Raw genomic sequence first — 12854 nt, 5'->3', positions numbered from 1 at the left:
TCAGAGCTGAGAGGGATGAATGAAATGGTATGTTGTTTATTCAACCCACAGATGGGATCAAAGACTGTTAGACTGCAAAACCCTTTAAAGGAATATCAAATTCCCACTTGATCCTTTCCTTCTAGCTTAAAGCAGAGGGCTAGGAAAAACATGATCTTATCTCCATTTCTGGAATGCATGACAGTCCCATTATATACCTTACAACTGAATAGCAGCATAAGGTTCAGTTGCTGACCAGAGCGATGTTTTGAAAAGTGCAAGCATCCTGTCTCCAAGGAATATTAATAAAATCATGGAATGAGTTGGCTGATATTTTCTGCTGCCTATTACAACTCAACACATGACCTTTTAATGGAGCAAAATGTTTGTAATATAAAACTAGCCTGACATTCTTGGATAATTTATTCATCCAACAAATATTATTCAGCATCCATTATGTGTCATAGCCCTTTCTAGGCATAGGATTCAAAAATGAAAAAAACAGAGAAATATCCCTGCCCTCACAGAGCTTATATTCTAAAGGGAGAGGACAAACAACCAAGCAAGAGTAGATATAGATATAGATATAGATACAGATATAGATATAGATATAGATATAGATATAGATGTACTATAAAGGAAAAAGAAGGGAAAAAGACTAAGAAATGCAGGGGGGTGAGGTTGGGGAGTTGTTATTTTGAAAAGGATGGTCAGAAAAAGGTCTTATCTATCAGGTAAAGAGGTAAACCACATGGCCATGGAAGGGACAATGTGTTAGGCCATTTCTGCATTATTATAAAGGAATACCTGAGACTAGGTAATTTATAAAGAAAAGGGGTTTAATTGGTTCATGGTTTTGCAGGCTATACAAGCATGGCACCAACATCTGGTCAGCTTCTAGTTCAGGCCTCAGGAAGCTTACAGTCATGGCAGAAGATGAAGCAGGAGCAGGCATATCACATGGCAAGAGCAGGAGCAAGAGAGAGAAGGCAGAGCTTTCAGACTCTTAAACAACCAGATCTTGTGTGAACTCAGTGAGAACTCACTCATCACCAAACAGATGGTGCTAAGCCATTTGATATGGTTTGGCTGTGTCCCCACCCAAATCTCATCTTGAATTCCCACATATTGTGGGAAGGACTCGCTGGGAGGTAACTGAATCATGGGGGCAGGTCTTTCCCATGCTGTTCTCATGATAGTGAATAAGTCTCACAAGATCTGATGGTTTTAAAAAGAGGAGTACCACTGCACAAGCTCCTCTCTTTGCCTACTGCCATCCATGTAAAACGTGACTTGCTCCTCCTTGCCTTCCACCGAGATTGTGAGGCCTCTCCAGGCATGTGGAAATGTAAGCCCATTAAACCACTTTCTATTGTAAATTGCCCAGTCTCATGTATGCCTTTATCAGCAGCATGAAAATGGACTAATACATTGTTCATATCAGCAGCATGAAAATGGACTAATACATTGTTCATGAGGGATCTGCCCCCATGATCCAATCACCTCCCACTAGGACCCACCTTCAACATTGGGAATCACATTTCAATAAGAGATTTGGAGGGACATACATCCAAATCATATCATTCCATCCTTGGCCCTCCCAATTTCATGTCCTTCTCACATTTCAAAATACAATTGTGCTTTTGCAATAGTCCCCCAGAGTGTTAACTTGTTCCAGCCTTAACTCAAAAGTCCCAAAGTCCAAAGTCTTATCTAGAGATGGGTTCCTTCCACCTATGAGGCTGTGATATCAAAAGCAAATTATTTACTTTCAAGATAAAATGGTGGCATAGGCATTGAGGATACAGTCCCATCCCAAAAGGGAGAAATCAGCCAAAAGAAAGGGGCAATAGGCCCCAGAGAAGTCTGAAACCCAGTTGGGCAGTCATTTAATCTTAAAATTCTAAAATAATCTTTGACTCTATATCCCACATCCTGGGCACAATTGTGAAAGAGGTGGGCTCCCAAAGCCTTGGGCAGCTCTGTCTCTGTGGCTTTGCAGGGTGCAGCCCATGTGGCCGTTCTCATGGGTTGGGGTTGAGTGCTTGTGGCTTTTCCAGACAGAGGATGCAAGCTGCCAGTGAATCAACCATTCTCAGGTCTGGAGGGTGGTGGCCTCCTTCCCACCACTTCACTAGGCCGTCCCTTGGTAGGCACTCTGCATGAAGTCTCCAATCCCACGTTTCTCCTTTGCACCACCCTAGTAGAGTTTCTTTGGTGGGGGCTCCACCTCTGCAACAGGCTTCTGCCTGGGCACCCAGGCTTTTCCACACACCCTCTGAAATCCCGTTGGAATCCTCCAAGCCTCCTTCACACTTAACACCATGTGGAAACTGCCAAGGCTTGTGGCTTGCACCCTCAAGAGCTGTGGCTCAGGCTTTACCTGGACTCCTTTGAGCTGCAGCTGCAGCTGGAGCTGGAGCAGCTGGAATGCAGGAAGCAGTGTCCCGAGGCTGCATAGGGAAGCAGAGCCCTGGACCTGACCCCTGAAACCACTCTTTTATTGTAGGCCTCTGGGCCCATGATGGAAGGGGCTGCCTCAGAAATCTCTGAAATGCCTCCTAGGATTTTTTCCATTGTCTTGCATATTAGCACTTCACTTCCTTTTAGTCATACTAATCTAGCAAGTGGTTGCTCCACAGCCCACTTGAATTCCTCTCCTGAAAATGCTCTTTTTTCCTCTATCACATGGCCAGGTTGTGACTTTTCCAAAGTTTTACACTCTGCTTCCCTTTTAAATATAGGTTCCAACTTTAAATCATTCTTTTGTTCCTATATCTGATCCTGGTTATTGGAAAGAGCCAGGCCACATCTTGAATACTTTACTATTTAGAAATTTCTTCCACCAGATACCCTAAGTCATCACTGTTAAGTTCAGACTTCCAGAGCCCTAGGACATGGACACAATGCAGCTAAGTTCTTTGCTAAAACATAAAATGGGTGACCTTTGCTCCAGTTCCCAGTAACTTCCTCATTTCCATCTGAGATTTCATCACTGTGGACTTCACTGTCCATATCTCTATCCGCATTTTGGTCACAACCACCTAATCAGCCTCTAAGAAGTTCCAAACTTTCCTTTGTCTTCCTGTCTTCTTTTGAGCCCCTCAAACTCTTCCACCCTCTGCCTGATACCCAGCTCCAAAGCCACTACCACATTTTCAGGTATCTTTATATCAATGTCCCACACCTCAGTACCAATTTTCTGTATTCGTGCATCCTTGTGTTACTATAAAGGAATATCAGAGACCAGATAATTTAAAAAGAAAAGAGGTGTAATTGGCTCATGATTTTGCAGGCTGTACAAGCATGGCATCAACATCTGCTAGGCTTCTAGTGAGAGCTTCAGAAAGCTTACAATCATGGTGGAAGACAAAGTGGAACCAAGAACATCATGTGGCTAGAGCAGGAGCAAGAGAGAGAAGGGGGAGGTCCCAGACTCTTTTAAACAATCAGATCTTGCATGAACTAACTGAGCAAGAATTCACTCATCACCAAGGGAATGGTGCTAAGCCACTCACGAGGGATTCTCCCCCGTGACCGCCGACCAGACCCCACCTCCAACATTGGGCATCACATTTCAACATGAGACTTGGAGGGGACAAACATCTAAACCATATCAGACAGGGAGAGCACTCTACACAGATGAAGACGTGAGTGCCAAAGTTCTGAGGCAGGAACACATGTAGTACACTTGAGGAGCACCAAGGAAGCTGATGCTGCTAACGTGAAGCATCAGAGATAAAGTGAGATGGTCAGAAGCAAGCCAATCCCATAGGCCTGTGTAGACTATTACTATCTGAGAAATTGAGATTTTACTCTACATGAGACAGGAGATAACGAATGGTTTTTGAATAAGGAGTGACATGATCTGACTTCTATTTTCAAATGTTCACTCTGATTGCTGTGTTGAACTAGACTGTAGGGGGTGGGACAAGGACAAACACAGAGAGACCCATTAGACTGGAGGCTAGGCGATACTCCACACAAGAGATGAGGGTGCTCTGAAAAAGGGTTATCAAGAGAAAATGGTAATAAGGTATATTCATTTCTTATAACAAAGTACTGCAAACTTGGTGATATAAAGCAACAGACATTTATTCTCTTACAGTTCTGGAGGGCAGAAGTCCCAAATCAGTATTGTTGAGCCAATATTTAGGTGTCAGCAAGGTGCATGCCCTTCAGAAGCTTAGGGGGGAATCTGTTCTTTGGCTCTTGCAGCCTCTGGTGGATGTTGGCTTGTGGTTGCATCACTCCAGTCTTCAAGGCCAGCATCTTCTCATCTCTTTTCTCTCTCTTGCCTCTTTCTCTCTGCTCCATCCTCCCCTTCTCCACTGTATCTATCAAGTCTCCCTCCACCTCCCTTTTATAAGGATACATGTCATTGTATTTAGGTCTCACCTGGATAATCCAGGATCATCCCCTCATCTCAATATCCTTAATCATATCTGCAAAGACATTCCCCCCTCCCTTTTAAATAGCTATATAAAATAATATTTACAGATTCCAGAGATTAGGATATGAATGTCTTTTGGAGAGCATTTTTTCAGCTTATTATAGAAGGGATCAGAAAATGAATTTTTTAAAGGAATAACCTGTAGGATTTTCTGATAGATTACTTTTTGAGTGGGAGAGAAAGAAGTAAGGTGACCCCAAAGCTTTTGGTCTTTGCACTATTTCTCAGAGGAAGATTCTGGAAAAATAGGTTCACATAAGAAGATGAACTCAGTTTTGGATATGTTAAATGTGAAAACCCTATAAAATATACAAATCGTGCTTTAGTAGGGAGTCAGACTTAAGTCTGGATTTCAGAGAAGGTCAGAGAGGGCCTATATAGTTGTGAATCATTGGTATACAGGTAGAATGTAAAGCCATGAGACAAAGTGAGGCTACACAGTGTGGCAGTTTGAAATTGTGTTAACTTGGCTAAACTGTAATTACATGTCCAGAATTTCTTTCCTTGTATGGTTATAGATTAGCATTGACCAAGAAAGAACTGTGCATGAGACTGGAAGGTAGAAGTGAAACAGCTGCCATTATTCTTTGAAGGGTGTCTGATTAGATACTGAGGGAGACAGACAGAGAGGGGCAGGGAGACTCCAGCCTCTCAGTTTTCCCCACACTGCATCCAGCTCCTCCTGTGACAACAGCAGCCCCAGGCCCACCAGCCAGCTTGGTGGCAACAGCCTTCCCTGGATGTCTATGTCTCTCCTTCCCAGTCCCACTTTTGCAGCCAGATGTGCCTTTGGAAGCACAAACTTGTCCACCCACCCCAGTGCTTCAGGAGGGCTGGTAGTGGCTTTTCTCTCATCTCTTCAACTCCCTTTCAGACTCTTCCTTCCCCAGCTTCTTCCACAATTGTATGAGTTCTTACTCCAATAACAAGTCCCATTCAGTAATACTCATCATGATTCTGCTTCCCTGATTAAACCCTGACTACCTGTACCTATGGAGCGAATCTAGATGGTGACAAGTCCAAGAACTGAATCCTGGGATACCCCAAAGTTTGGAAATGAGAGAGAAAAGGAAGAATCGATGAAGGAAACTAAGCAGGAATGATCAGCGGGCAGAAGAACCTGAAGCTTATACAATTTTGGCATCCATCTTAAAGAAAAAGTATATAAAATTAAAATTAATTACCAATATGAATATACATTTAGAATGGGAAAAATCATATCAAATTGCAGTTTTTAAAAGCTGACATATACAACAGATAATGTGAAGGTCCTTTAGGTCCCACCTGGATAATCCAGGACAATCTCCTCATGTCAAGATCCTTATTTTAATCACATCTGCAAAACTCCTCCCTACTTTGAAAATAGTTATTTAAGGTAACATTTATAAATTCCACAATATTTTTAATTATTTACCTGCCTGATACACTTCTACATTTCTATCTTTACATTTTGAGCTGCATACTTTTAAAATATCTCTTTATATTAAGTTGTTTTTTACTGTTACTTTCTATAGGGAAAGTAGAAAAATAATCACTTCTCCTTCTGGCATGATTGAGAACAGTTTTTAAATTATTCTTAGCTTGTATGCATAAAATGCATAAAATCAGTGTCTTTACACACAAACTTCCTTGGTGTCTATGGTCCTGATAGAGTTTAAACAATCCTTAATTAAAACAACCTGATTCAAAAATAAGCAAAGGACTTAAACAGACATGTATTAGTCCATTTTCACACTGTTGATAAATACATACCCAAAACTGGGAAGAAAAAAAAGAGGTTTAATTGGACTCACAGTTCCACATGGCTGGGGAGGCTTCAGAATCATGACAGGAGGCAAAAGGCACTTCTTACATGGTGATGGCAAAAGAAAACAAGGAAGAAGCAAAAGCAGAAGCCCTGATAAACCCATCAGGTCTTGTGAGACTTATTCACTATCATGAGAACAGTGTGGGAAAGACTGGCCCCCATGATTCAATTACCTCCTCCTGGGTCCTTACCACAACATGGGGGAATTCTGGGAGATACAATTCAAATTGAGATTTGGGTGGGGACATAGCCAAATCACATCATTCCACCCCAGCCCCCCAAATCTCATGTCCTCACATTTCAAAGCCATGATGATCCAGGATCATCCCCTCATCTGAATATCGTTAGTCACATCCGCAAAGATGTAGTCCCGGTAGGGGACTCTCTGTGGGGGCTTTGACCCCACATTTCCCTTCCACACTACCCTAGCAGAGGTGCTCCATGAGGCCTCCACTCTTGCAGCAAACTTTTGCCTGGGCATCCAGGCATTTCCATACATCTGAAATCTAGACAGAGGTTCCCAAACCTCACTTCCTGACTTCTGTGCACCTGCAGGCTCAACACCACATGGAAACTGCCAAGGCTTGGGGCTTCCACCCTCTGAAGCCACACAGGCTGAGCTGTAAATTGGCCCCTTTCAGCCATGGCTAGAGCGGCTGGGAAACAGGGCACCCTAGGCTGCACACAGCACAGGAACCCGGGGCCTGGCCCACAAAACCACTTTTTCCTCCTGGGCCTCCAGTCCTGTGATGGGAGGGGCTGCCATGAAGTTCTCTGACATGGTGTGGAGACATTTTCCCCATGGTCTTAGGGATTAACATTAGGCTCCTTGCTACTTATGCAAATTTTTGCAGCTGGCTTGAGTTTCTCCCCCAGAAAATGGGTTTTTCTTTTATATCGCATAGTCAGGATGCAAATTTCCCAAACTTTTATGCTCTTCTTCCCTTATAAAACAGAATGCCTTTAACAGCACCCAAGTCACCTCTTGAATGCTTTGCTGCTTATAAATTTCTTCCATCAGATACCCTAAATCATCTCTCTCAAGTTCAAAGTTCCACACATTTCTAGGGCAGAGGCAAAATGCCGCCAGTCTCTTTGCTAAAGCATAACAAGAGTCACCTTTGCTCCAGTTTCCAAAAAGTTCCTCATCTCCATCTGAGACCACTTCAGCTGGATTTTATTGTACATATCACTATCAGCATTTTGATCAAAGCCATTCAACAAGTCTCTAGGAGGTTCCACACTTTTCCACATCTTCCTGACTTCTTTTGAACCCTCCAAACTGTTTCAACCACTGCCTGTTACCCAGTTCCAAAGTTGCTTCCACATTTTCAGGTCTCTTTTCAGTAACTCCCCACTCTACTGGTACCAATCTAATGTATTAGTTCATTTTCACACTGCTGATAAAGACATACCCAAAACTGGGAAGAAAAAGAGGTTTAATTGGAATTACAGTTCCACATATCTGGGCTGGGAGGCAAAAGGCACTTCTTACATGGTGGCAGCAAGAGAAAATGAGGAAGACACAAAAGCGGAAATCCCTAATAAACCCATTAGATCTCATGACACTTATTCACTATCATGAGAATAGCACAGGAAAGACCAGCCCGTATGATTCAATTACTTCCCCCGGGTCCCTCCCACAACAAGGGGGAATTCTGGGAGAAACAATTCAGATTGAGATTTGGATGGGGACACAGCCAAACCATAACCATATCAAGACATGTCTCCAAAGAAGATATACAAATAACCAGTATGCATATAAGAAGATGCTTACCATTACTAATCATTAGGGAAATGCAAATCAAAACCACAATGAGATAGCATTCACCCCCATTGGGGTGGCTAGTATTTTTTTAAAAAATCAGAAAATAACAAGTTTTGGCAAGGATGTAAGAAATTGAAACTCTTGTGCATTGTTGATGAAAATGTAAAATGGAATAGCCAATATGAAAAACAGTACGGCAGTTCCTCAAAAAATTAAAAATAGAATTACCATATGATCCAGCAATTCTACTTCAGGGTATATACCCCAAGGAACTGAAAGCAGGATCTCAAGGAGATATTTGCACACCCATGTTCTTTATAACAGCTAAAATGTGGAAGAAAGATAAGCAAAATGTGATGTATGCATACAATGGAATATTATTCAGCCTTTAACAGAAAGGACATTCTGACATATGCTATGTGGATGAAACTTGGGGACATTATGCTAAGTGAAATAAGCCAGTCCCAGAAAGACAAATACTGAATGATTCCACTTATATGAGGTACTTAGAGTCATCAAAATCATAGAGACAAAAAGTAGAACAGTGATTGCCAGGGGTTTGGGGAAGGGTAGAATGGGGAGTTATTGTTTAATGGGTACGGAGTTTCCATTTTACAAGATGAAAGAGTTACGGAGTTAAGATAAAGGAGTTATGGTGGTGATGGTTGCACAACCTTATGAATTTACTCATTTATTTTTAATTCTTTATTTTATTTATTTATTTTTTTGAGACGGAGTCTCGCTCTGTCGCCCAGGATGGAGTGCAGTGGCACCATCTCGGCTCAACCTCCATCTCCTGGGTTCAAGCAATTCTTCTACCTCAGCCTCCCAAGAAGCTAGGGTTACCCACCAACATGCCCAGCTAATTTTTTGCATTTTTAGTAGAGACAGGGTTTCACCACATTGGCCAGGATGGTCTCAAACTCCTGACCTCAGGCGATCTGCCCACCTCAGCCTCTCAAAGTGCTGGGATTACAGGCGTGAGCCGCCACGCCCATCCTTTAATTCTTTTTTAAAAGATTTTTAAAATTCTTTTTGTAGAGACGAGGGTCTCACTATGTGCCCCAGGCTGGTCTTGAACTCCTGGACTCAAGTGATTCTGCCACCTCAGCCTCCCAAAGTGCTGGGATTATAGGCATGAGCCACTGCACCTGGCCCCTGAATATATTTAATACCACCGAACTATACACCTAAAAATGGTTAAGATGGTAAATTTTATGTTCTGTGTGTTTCACCACAATTTTTAAAATAGACAGAGGGAGATAGTACATATTTAGTTGTATTCCTTTGTACTCCTGATAAGAGATAACTTCCATTCGGATGAAGCATCAAATAATTGAATTTTACAAAAAGAGCTTATAATTTTACATATCTGATGCTGAGAAGAATTGTCTACAACTACTTTTCAAACCTTGTTTCCCTTTCACTCTCACACACTTCCAGTGCTGCATACTACATGCCACATTGATAATAGGTTTTCATTTCTGCCCTACCACCTTTGCCTCAATTCCAGTTAAGCCAGTACCCTGGGCAGTAGGAAAATTCGTCTAAGCACTCCTACTCCAGAGGGATAGAAAAATCTCAGCCACCCACAGGAGAAACTACAAACCACATAAATACATCCCACTAAACCCAAACTAAACATATCTCCAACTCAATTTAACTTAGTCTCCAAAATACTTACAATCATTCCAATATTCCAATACCATCTCATACAAGGGCAAGTTATTAAATTTCTAATATGGAAACTTTCAAATTATACAAAAGTAGACAGAATAGTATAGTAAATTCCCAGGAACCCCTGCACCAGTTTCAACAATGATGGATTCATGGCCAGTCTTGTTTCCACTGTACTCCATCCACTTTCTCCTTTCCTCTGCAGCTTTACAGCAATTTCTAGATATTACCGTATTTTGTCTATCAATATTTCCATATGTATTTCTAAAATGGAATTATTTTAAAATAGTAACAATGCCCTAAACATACTTCAGCAAACATGAATAATAATGTCCTAATATTCTCAGATATTGTATCCAAATCTCTAATGATCTCATGAGATGCCATACATTTATTTTTATGGTTTGTTTGAATCAGAATTTAAAGTTGTGATTAATTGATATGTCTCCAGTTTTTTAAAAATCCATAGATTTCTCATTGCTTTTTTGTAATTAATTTGTTTAAGGAATCAGCTTGTTTTCTCTGTAGTTTCCCACAGTCTGTATTTTTCTAATCAAATCTCTGTGCGTCATGTGTTTTTTGTGTTCTCTGCCTGCTGAATTTCCTCTAAATTGGTCATTGCATTTAGAAGCTTGATAAGATTCTGGTTTGACATTTTTGGCAAGGTCAGGTGCACTTACTGTCTGGCTGTATCTCTGTTTGATGTTAGAGGATGTTGATGATCAATGTGGCCTTACGTTGACATCCCCAAAATAGACCCAGAGACAAGGATCACTGTGGAGGTGACCACGTAGCACCTCGGGAGACCAGGAAGGTGGTGCAGGAAGCAGAACAGGCAGGAGAGGAAACCCAGCAAGAGCATGATCTCAGGCAAAATCCCAGAGGGCAGTTTCTTTCCAACCCACAGGGAAACTTGGCCATGTAGGTTATACTTCAGAACTGCACTGACTCAAGGCAAGGGATCCAGATTTTAGCATGCCTGTATTTTTCAGTGATTGCTCAAGAATTTCTGCAGAGGTGGGCACTGTCCAGCATTAGCAGCCCTGTGTATGTCTGGAGCAGGTGGGTCACAAAACAGTAATGAGAGATCAGAAGGGTCAGAGTGGAGCTTCCAGATCATCTGCATATGAGGGGAAGTGTGACCGATTATGCTAAAATATCTTACATTGCAAATACTCCAAAAAGATATGAGCATGTAAACATATTCCTAGATGGGCCTTAGAAAGGGCCCATAACAGTGAGGGGCCCTGACACTTAAGCTTCTTTGGCTTCAAGATAAATCCATCTCTATAGTGAGGAAGAAAGAAAACGAGAGATTGTGGTTTCCTGGAAGATAAGAAGAGAGTGTGTTTGAAAAACAGAGTGATGATGTGTTTTAAGATCCTGCGACTCATCAGATCTGCTGGTCTCACTGCCTTTTCATTGTCCTTTGCCTACCTCATGTCTTCACATTTCCCACTGTCCAGCTTAGAGTCTGTGATCCAGAATTATAAGTACTATCAACTCCTTCGCCTCTGTTGATGGGTCAGGAAGATGAAGACTTTTGAATCTGGCTATTTGGAGATTATTAGAGACCATCACAAAAGTAGTAAAGGTGGAGTATTAAGAACAAAAGCCTAATCAGAGTGACTTTGTATAGAAATTGTAGGAGGAGAGAGATTGGAGAGAAGCAGAGACATCCCTCAGTATCCATGGAGGATTGGTTCTAGGACCCTCTTCAGATGCCAAATCTGTGGATACTCAAGGCCCTGATGTAAAATGGTGTTGTATCTACAAACAACCTACATATATCACTGATACACTTTAAATAATCTCTAGATTATTTGTAATACCTCATACAATGTGAATGCTAGTAAATACTTGTTATACTATTTTTTTTATTCATTCTGTTTTTTATTGTTGTATTAAAAAATTTTTAGACTCAGGTTCTTGCTCTGTCATCCAGGCTGGAATGCAGTGGTAAAATCATAGCTTACTGCAGCCTCAAACTCCTGCGCTCAAGTGATCCTCCCACCTTGGCCTCCCAAAATGTTGGGATTACAGGTGTGAGCCACTGTGCCCAACCTGGTTTTTGTTTTTTGTTTTGTTTTCTTTTCTTTTCAAATATTTTTGGTTCTCGGTTGAATCAGCAAATGCAGAACCCTGGGGTATGGAAGGCCAAATGTATAGCACATTTTTTCACGGAGTTTTGCTGAAATGGATGACAAAGTAATGAAGTGATTGCTAGACAGAAGTGTGGAGTTAAAGATCTGTTTATTGGAAGATAGGGAAAGTAATATATTTGTATGCTGAAGGGAATGATCCTATAGAGAGATGTACAGGGGGGAGAATGGCTAGATATTTACTCCTGATTAAGTGACAGCAGACAGAACCTATGGACAAGTGGAAGGGTTGACCTGAGATAGGAACATTTAAGGTTCATCCCCAACAACAGGAGGGAGGCCAGATGGAGGTGAGTAGGTGGTAGATTTGGGAGTGAGAGCAGAAGAAAGTTAAATAATGTCTTCACCTGAGATTGTAGAGAAGGAGGTGTGGGAGGCTTGAGGAAAGTGATAACAGGTGTCTAGGAGAGCCAGATAGTGAATTGACTAGCGAAATGTATCAGGATTTCCACGCAGCTCTCGGGACCCACATGAAGCTGTCAGTTATGAATTTAGAGTGAGGCCAACCAGCATGGTTGGGTGTTGTTCTTCAGCCACAGTCAGCTGTGGGTTGTAGGAGTGAATAGGTGGAGAAGTGACTAGCCAAAGTTGAAGTTTTTCTAGGCCGGTTGAAGACAGAGGCAAAGGAGATGAGAGTGCTTGTAATTCTGGGTCATGGACTCTAAACTGGATAATGGGGGGTGTGAAAACGTGAAGTGATAAGGGACAGTAAAAAGGCAATAAGACCAAGAGATGTGATAAGCTATGAGATTACTAGGCTTGCAGGAAGAGTGTGCTGGAAGGTGACCAATGAGTTCACTTCTACTCCAGATTGTGGAGATGGCGTAGTTAATGGTTATAACAAAGTCTAAGGTTGGGCCACAGGAGCAGATGGCTGAAAGAGGATGGGGAACACATTATTGACACAGAGAAGAAACCAGGCTCATCGATATGGCTATTGTAATTATTGAATCATAAATTTAATATCTTGTGGCCAATTACTGAGGAAGCTCATTCTTATAGCATCCA

Source organism: Mandrillus leucophaeus, unplaced genomic scaffold (genome assembly GCF_000951045.1).
Source record: "Mandrillus leucophaeus isolate KB7577 unplaced genomic scaffold, Mleu.le_1.0 Scaffold699, whole genome shotgun sequence".
Taxonomy (NCBI): Eukaryota; Metazoa; Chordata; class Mammalia; order Primates; family Cercopithecidae; genus Mandrillus; species Mandrillus leucophaeus.
Note: the sequence above shows the minus strand (reverse complement) of the source record.